The sequence below is a fragment of the Opisthocomus hoazin genome, chromosome 8 (genome assembly GCF_030867145.1).
Source record: "Opisthocomus hoazin isolate bOpiHoa1 chromosome 8, bOpiHoa1.hap1, whole genome shotgun sequence".
NCBI classification, from domain to species: domain Eukaryota; kingdom Metazoa; phylum Chordata; class Aves; order Opisthocomiformes; family Opisthocomidae; genus Opisthocomus; species Opisthocomus hoazin.
In genome coordinates, this window is record NC_134421.1 from 8,541,232 (window position 1) to 8,548,920 (window position 7,689).

At 48.1% G+C, this 7,689-nt stretch overlaps 1 protein-coding gene across 1 annotated transcript in view; it reads right to left on the reverse strand.

The window, feature by feature from the left end:
* The window catches only part of PTN (pleiotrophin), an 84,258-nt gene extending 82,747 nt beyond the window's left edge, over window positions 1–1,511 (reverse strand). Inside the window, exon 1 of the mRNA XM_075428710.1 lies at window positions 1,237–1,511. The gene's annotated coding sequence lies outside the window, so the exon portion shown is untranslated. The remainder of the gene's footprint in view (window positions 1–1,236) is intronic.
* Window positions 1,512–7,689: the final 6,178 nt, after the last annotated feature.

The following is a 7,689-nucleotide window of genomic DNA, read 5'->3' on the forward strand; positions in this document are numbered from 1 at the left end:
AGCTCAAGCACACTGTCCAGAATATGTAAAAGACAAGTATTTCTTTATAACAACTTTTCCCATATCCTTCCCTTCTCTCTCTTTCTCTCCACCCCTTCCCTCCTTCTCCCTAATACACCCAGTTACACTCTCAGTCTATTTCTTGTCCAAACAGCTGACCTTTGCTAAAAGCTCAAAAAAAATCCAGGGAAAAACAAGGGAAAGGGCAGAGAGCTGCAGAGCTGATGAGCCACAGGTAACGCATCCTTCCACTGTAACGTGGGCCACTTAGAGCAAAGCGGATCTAGCTACAACACCCACCACTCTCCAGAGCTGCAGGGTTACCTCACCGAGAAGGCTTTAACGCGCGTCGCAAACATTTCCACAGCCCTCCCGAGAACCTGCGGGTCCCTCGGGCTTACACCCCAGCACCCAGCTCCAGCGCGTAGCAGCACGCTCACGCGCAGCAGACGCTCCCCGCCATGGCAAGCCCAAAAGTGTGGGGCGCGACGTCCCGCTGGAGCACGCCAGGGGAGCAGACGAGCTCCCCAAGACTTCAGACTACTTCCCCCCCCCCCCCCTATAAAAAGCTTTACTTTTACAAAGGAGAGGATGCAGGAGGTAGAAGCGTCGATGTCGGAGGCCGTACCACGCTTGCAGAATTACGCGTACGCTCAACAGGAGGGAAACGGCGTTTTCACCGCTCGCAACTCGGCGTCTCTCCCAGCCGACCCCTCCGCAGCAAACGGGAGGCACAATCTGACGATTTTAAACAGTTTTGGGCAGACCCATCGGCACTTGCCAGATCCAGCCGTTCCACCAGAAGCAAACCAGGTGTAGGAAGGCGAAGTCCCACAGAGCAACCCCGTCCGAGCGCCGGCTCTGCGGGCGCAGCTGACCCTCCCGACCCCCACTGTCGGCCGGGACATTCCCGGCACGGGGCAACGGGGACACGCAGGGTCCAAAGGGACCGGCCCCAGCCCCCTGCCCCGCCGGGTCACCCCCGCCCAACGCCTCGGCTTCTCCCGCGCACCGGCCCGCAGCCGCCAGCCCGCTCCCGGGCACCCCCCAGACCTCGCCCCCCGAGGGGGACACACACACACGTCTCCGGGGCCACCACCCCGCTGGGTGCGGGCTCCCACCCAACCCCACGGACCCACCTTCACACCCCCCCCCCCGCCCCGGGGAGCGAGCGAGCGCGGGGAGCAGCACCCCTCGGGCGGACCCCAGGAGTCCCCGCCGCCCCCTCGGACTTACTTCGGGCTGCGAAGAGCTCTTCTCCCGCAGCTGAGAGGGGCGAGCCGCGGGGGTCCCCGGTGAGCCCCGGCTGCTGCTGCCGCCGCCGCAGCGCGTCCCTTCGCCTCCCCACGGACGGGCTCGCTGGCCACCGCCTCACGCCCCGCTCCGCCCCGTCCCTCTCCCTCCCTCTCCGGGGAGGTTTTTATAGCGGCGGCGGGGAAGCCGACCCGCGCCTCGCCTCGGCGGAGCCCCGGCTGCGGCGGGAGGAGCGCGGCGGGGCTGAGGGAGCGGCCGCGCGGCCCCCTGGCGTCACGCGGCGGGGCCGGGCGGGGTCACCGCCCCGGGGGCCGGCGCGGCCGGGCTGGGCGGGGCGGGAACCGGCCGGCGGGCCCCGGGTGGGGGCTCCCCTTCGTCCGCCTGACAGCACCCCGGCCGCTGAGGGGGAGGGGGGCGTGGGGGGGCACCTCACGGTACCCCCCGGCCCGCACCTCACGGTGGCCCCTCGCCGGGGCCTCCGTTACCTTTCCAGGCACGAACACCCGCGGCCTGAGGCTCTGGGGGCACCGGGAGCTTCCAGCTCGCCACCCCGACCGCGCTGGACGGGCACTACTTCAGCAGGGGGGACGGGGGACGCCGACACCTCAAAACAGCAAACAAACCCCAGCTTTTAATTTGGGCCCGGGATGAAAAGCGCCCTGAGAACGACTTGGGTCGCAGCCTCTCGTCACTCCCGGCTGTAGCGGTTGCTGGAGTCCCGTCAAGGGTTTCGTTCAGGAGCAGGCTTTCCCGACTTTCGGGCTCGTTGCGTTCCCCAACCGCAGCTTAATTTAAAACTAAACGGACTTGTTCCAAACGCCAGGCAATTCTGGTGTGATTCCTGCTCCCCGGAGCAAGCCTCTGCCTTTGATGTGCGAGACTGAGCCCCTTGACTGCTGGGGTCTCTGCTGGGGCTGCCGCTTTCGGCTCCTCCAGGTTTGCACAGAAATCCCGTTCAGATCCTTCCCCTGTTTCCAGAGGAATGAACTAAAAAAAAAAAAAAAAAAGTAATTTGTCTGGCACCGTAGGCATTGCGTCATCTAACACCTACCGTCCGTGACAATGCAGAGCACTGTGCGGCCGGTCCCAGCGTGGGCAATCGCAGCCACCTGGAGTCTTGCTTCGTAAACCTTCCATCCCCGCCTTGGCATCTTCTTTCCATCACGCAGTCGTGGCTGTTCCAGGATTTGCACCACTGGCAGATTTAACGGCAGTGATGTCATTTAAAACAACAACTTTGATTTGCAGCGTACGACAGCGGCTGGAGATGGAGAGAACATTCCTTCTAGCAGCTGGACGAGTGGAAATGAGCACTCAACAGTAAACTTCATGTTTCAAACCATGTGAAGCTGATGGATCCTTGATAGCTAGCTTGCACCTTCCTGAGACAGCTAGCATGCACCTTCACAATGAAATCCTAGCATCACAGCGCTAAGCATCACAAACATCTGAAGAAAGACAATTTCCATCAAAAAACACCTGGTAGTGACCAACACTTGAAGTCCTCAGAGTTTCTCCATATGACCACAACGGCACATTTCAGTTGGGCAACCACGTCTGAGTAACAAAGTAGGAAAGAGGACAGGGGCTGATCAATAAGCTCACTTTGGTTGCAACCAAAACAGATTGCATCAAAGTGGGTCAAGAGATTTCTTCCTTTCCTTACAGAGATCTGAGTCTTAGTGAAAACACTGAAAACTTCACATTTTCAGCTTTTCAGAAAATAATGGAAACTTTCTGCAGAAAGCAACTGCTTTTCACAAAGATGTACACAACGTTAGATGCCTCATTTGCCCGCTAAACTTTAGAAGCAATGTCAATAGACAACCTTTGACCAAATTTGCTCCCAGCTTTTCTCCATACCTAGTTTTCCATAGCTTAGAGATTAATTTACTGAAACTGAGTTTACACACACAGAAACTAGCTTTGTTTTGATTCAGAAAGTCCAAACTAAAACTGGTGACAGGGTTAACATAGCTGCTCAGAGGACAAATTATGGTCTGAAGCACCTACAACTGGAAAAGGAAGTATCTCAGTTTTCAGTTGACAAAAGGTGAATGTGCTTTAATGTTAATATCATTTCTGTCTCAATGGCACCTCGAGGCTTAACGGAAGTTTCCATTGCAATAAGCACAGAAAGATATTCTTTCCCCAAAATCACCGTTGTGTTCAATGCCTTTGGTATTAACGGATCACAACACTTGAATTTCTTGACTGAACCTTTGCTATTGAGATAGAACTTGTAAAGACATAGAAGGAGGTGAGACGGTTGGTGAGTACTGCAATCTTGGGCTGACCAGTGTAACTTGTTTTGTCAAGAAAAAGTCATCGACTGTACGTTAATCACAGCCTCAAAGGTGCCGATAGTGCTGGTTCCCAGGTGAAAAGAACAGGACAGCGTGGAGAAAAGAGACTGATGGAAGACAAGCTATGGCCACTTACTCGCCACAGGGATTTTTTCCTTAGTAAAAGAACTGTGAAGTTGGAGGGGCTTATCTCAAGAACTTGTCTGCCATTTTGTCTCTTCTGACTTTGTTTTCCAGCCAATGCTTCATTTCCTACGTGGTTTCTGGAACTACAGCCTAATCTACATTTCTTGTTACATACAGAAAAATCCACACTGAAAACATAGTCTTTGGCTGTTACTTTTCTAGTCTGGACACACAGATAACCTAGAAAGGAGAATTTTCTTGCAGATTGCAAGTGATACTTATCTTTAAAATCCTCGACATCTGTTTACAGCTGCTGGTTCCACTCTGATCAAAAAAACAGAGGTGAGGAATGGATTGGCGGCTGTCGAAGTCCAGTTCTTACTTTCATGTATCCTCTTTGCTACCCAAACCAAAAATTGGCGACCTAATGGAAGAGAGAGACAGGGATGAATTTTCCTTTAAAAAGGAAACTTGAGGGTTAGGGTTACAAGAAGGTATAAGAGGACTTCCAATTTATGCCACGTGCCAATGCTCTCGTAAACTATCCAAAAGTAGTAGAACTCAATTAGAATCTCCCAGCATCAGATGTGGTTCGTGCCAAAATGTAGAAAGCCGCCCATAATAAATTTCCTCTCAATGACATTTTTTTTTCCTTAGAAAGGACACGAACACCAAGTTTTCCCTTTGAAGCTGGGCTTTTTAGTACTTTTAGGTAGTGGTTCCACCAGCTGCCTGAAGGAGACAGTTACTTGGACCTCCTCAGCTTCTGACAGGAGTTCGCACTTTTTTCCAAAGATGCCCTTGAAAAATTCTGACTCTAAAGCTCATTCTACAAAGACAGAGGACAAGGCTTTATGCAATTTGCTCCCTGGTAGCCCTTTGCTGTTTTCGGTTCCACCGCTGAGCAGAACAAGGCTGTACTTTCCAAAAAAGCAGCCACCACCCCTTGCGCACCAGTTAAAAGGTCAGCTCGAGCTGAGCTTGCCTAGTTTGTTCCAGAGACACTGTAAATATCAATTTCTTTCTCTCATCCTCCCTAGCCATCAGCAACAGCAGCTCCAGGAGGCTGTAACGTGATTCCAGGAAAGCAAAGAAGAGAACTCGGCAATAGTTTAAAGATATTTTCACCTTTTGCTCCATTGTTGTTCCCGAGCTATTGAGCTGCCAAACACCGGCAGCTGAGTGCCCCGCGTACCGACTCCTGCGCTAAGATCAGATTTCCATTAGTCATACTGAATTATTTAGTGAATGCACCGAAGATTGAAATCAACTGCTTCTGAGCTGTGTACCTTCTCACTCTGCCTTTTATTTCAAGTCCGCAGAATGGTAGGCATATTGTCACAGAGACTGTCAGTCCTATAATTAGAGCAGAAAAATCCACGGGGTTCAAAAATAATAATTCATACCTCACTCTCTAGTATTAAAGCAATCCAGTTTATAAAAAAAATCAGATTTCCCAGATGTATGTGGAAGAAGGCAAAGAGAGAGCACGAACCCAAAAGAGTTATTCTTTCACGCACATATTCTAAAAGCTGAAGATATGTGAAAACAGAGTCCCAGAACTTGGTCTTAATATTCAGTCACCAAACCGTGAATACATGTCGTAACTTTACACATTTGACCGATTCTATTTTCGACAAGGGGATTAAAGCCCTTGTCCTCAAAATTATTCATGTGCATACAACTGCATGTTGCAATTTGAAATCCACAACTAGAATGCGCCACAGCAGGCCTTCGCAGACCCCCACCTTCAAAAAGGCTGCTGTTTGCGTGGTGGCTTCTCTCGCTGTTTTCTTCTTTTGTGCTGGCAATCCTGGGAATGGGAATTCTACATATCCAGGGTTTGAGGTCTATTACACATTAAAAAAATCTTAGCTATGGTAAAAAAAAAAAAATCACTGCTTCGAGTACACTATCATTTTTTTTTCCCCTATTTAAAAAAACATGTTCATTTCACTCCAGTGTTACAGTTTGGGGTGAAGTATAAACCAGAACAAAACAGCATTTTATTTTGAAGGGCTGAGTAAAAGCTACCAGTTTTGTGCTATTTTCTGCAGCTTTGTCACTACGTATTTCTGGGTAAAAATCAAAGCAAAATGCAGAAACAAAATGTTCTTGCTTTGAAACAGAACCAAGAAAATTCACATTTTGATTTGGTTTCAAATTTCTGGCAGAAAATTACTGAACAAAGAGAATGCAAATTTTGTTTTCAGTTACTCTCAGGAAGAACTTGATTTGCTAACACCCATTTTTTCCTCAAGGCATTGTCCCCACATGCCTAACTACTCGATGAAAGGACTGGTTTTAGAAGTAGAGAAGGTAGTGTTTATAATCCCACTGAATCAGTCCTTGATACTTTGTTAAGACAGTCAACTGGTGTTAGCTGTAGTACTAAATAAATTTCCCCTAGGCGCTGAACTAAAATGGTCAATTTTATTCTCAGCGACAAGCCAGCGATAACAAATTTGAGGCACTAACTACACAGTGGGCAAGCGACTGGAAAATGAAAAGCATTCTGGTCCTTTGTCTATGAGATGAATTATAACACACAACCATTTTCCAGTTAAAAGTAAAACTATGGTAACCACGTTTTGAAATACATTATCAGCACCTTTCATTCTAATGATGCTTACATAATTAAAGAAATATTTCTTAATATATTCCCTTAAGAATGAATTACTGCTATGGTGGGGAGCGACCATTAGGACACGCTCTGCATCCACAGTGTGAAGCAACCAGCACAACTCTGAGCCGAAAGTATGAATAAAGAAGAAATTCCACTTATCGCAATGTTCTCTTACCTTTGAAAATGATTTGTTTGCCAATTTATAAAGGGTTCACCTGTGTAATTGCAGTGATGCTAAACTTCACATTTAAAGACACGTAAGTGGTTTTGGCAAGTTTTCCCTTTGTGCAATCAAATGATGAGATGTTCTCCTCCAGCGTGAGTGCAGAACAGACACCTAAATCCTTAATTATGAATTTTAGCAAAATCACAGCAATAAAAGGAATACTGAGAACAGAATATTTACAAGTAATTATCGAACATGTTCAGAAATACCATTACCAAGACTTCTTTATAGCTGGCTCTCCCAAGACTTCAGTGGCTGAGCCTCAGCCCACAGCTGACCTCCTCAGCTCACTATTTCAATGGTTACAGTACAAGCCTGCCATGTATTGAGGGAGGTTTTTTTCTTCATTTTAGCTAATAGCACTCGCTGTAGTCAAGTCCAGCCTGCACTGACACTGACAGTTGTTGAAGCAACAGCAACTCATCCATAAAGTAGGACATGGTAAAATTCAGGCCCTAAAAATGGGTGCTCCTGAGGATGATAGGGTTGCAGAGCTCTTCAGGTGACAGCTTGCTAGCTAGCTGTTTCCACAAGAGAATAAAATAAACAGTAAAATTGTATTAAGGTTAAGTGGCACCCTTTCCTTGCTACCATTTTCAGAAGTCACTATGGCAAATGGGAAATGTAGGAGCTATATCATGTGTAGATACAGACACACAAATGCACATAATGAGAAACCAACATAAAGGTCTATTGTTAGAAATATAGGAACTGGAAAACAAACAGCTATAACCTGCGCATGTGCAGTGCCTCATTACTTAATGTAATGGCCATGATTTTACCTCCATAAGAACAAAATTAGGTCCATCTGTTCTTAACTTACTGGCAATTCCTTGCTCGTGATTCGAGCCAGTTCTGTGGCCCTCATAAAGCACAATACATCTTTGATGGAAACTCCTGTGGGATGCTGTTGGTTTCAATGTCAGCTTGATCTGGGTTTTCACGCTCAGGAGTTTAACAAAACATGGCATCATCATTCACAGACCTAGACCTGGACTGCTTGTTACTAAAAAAAATGAACACATTAAAACCCTTTAACATCCACACTAAAGATTTCATGCTGATGTGGAAGTATGGGGACTACTATGGGCAGTGCTAGCACTTCTGGCTAAATTATATGAGCTTTTCCCTGAAGACCGAGTTCCCAGCAC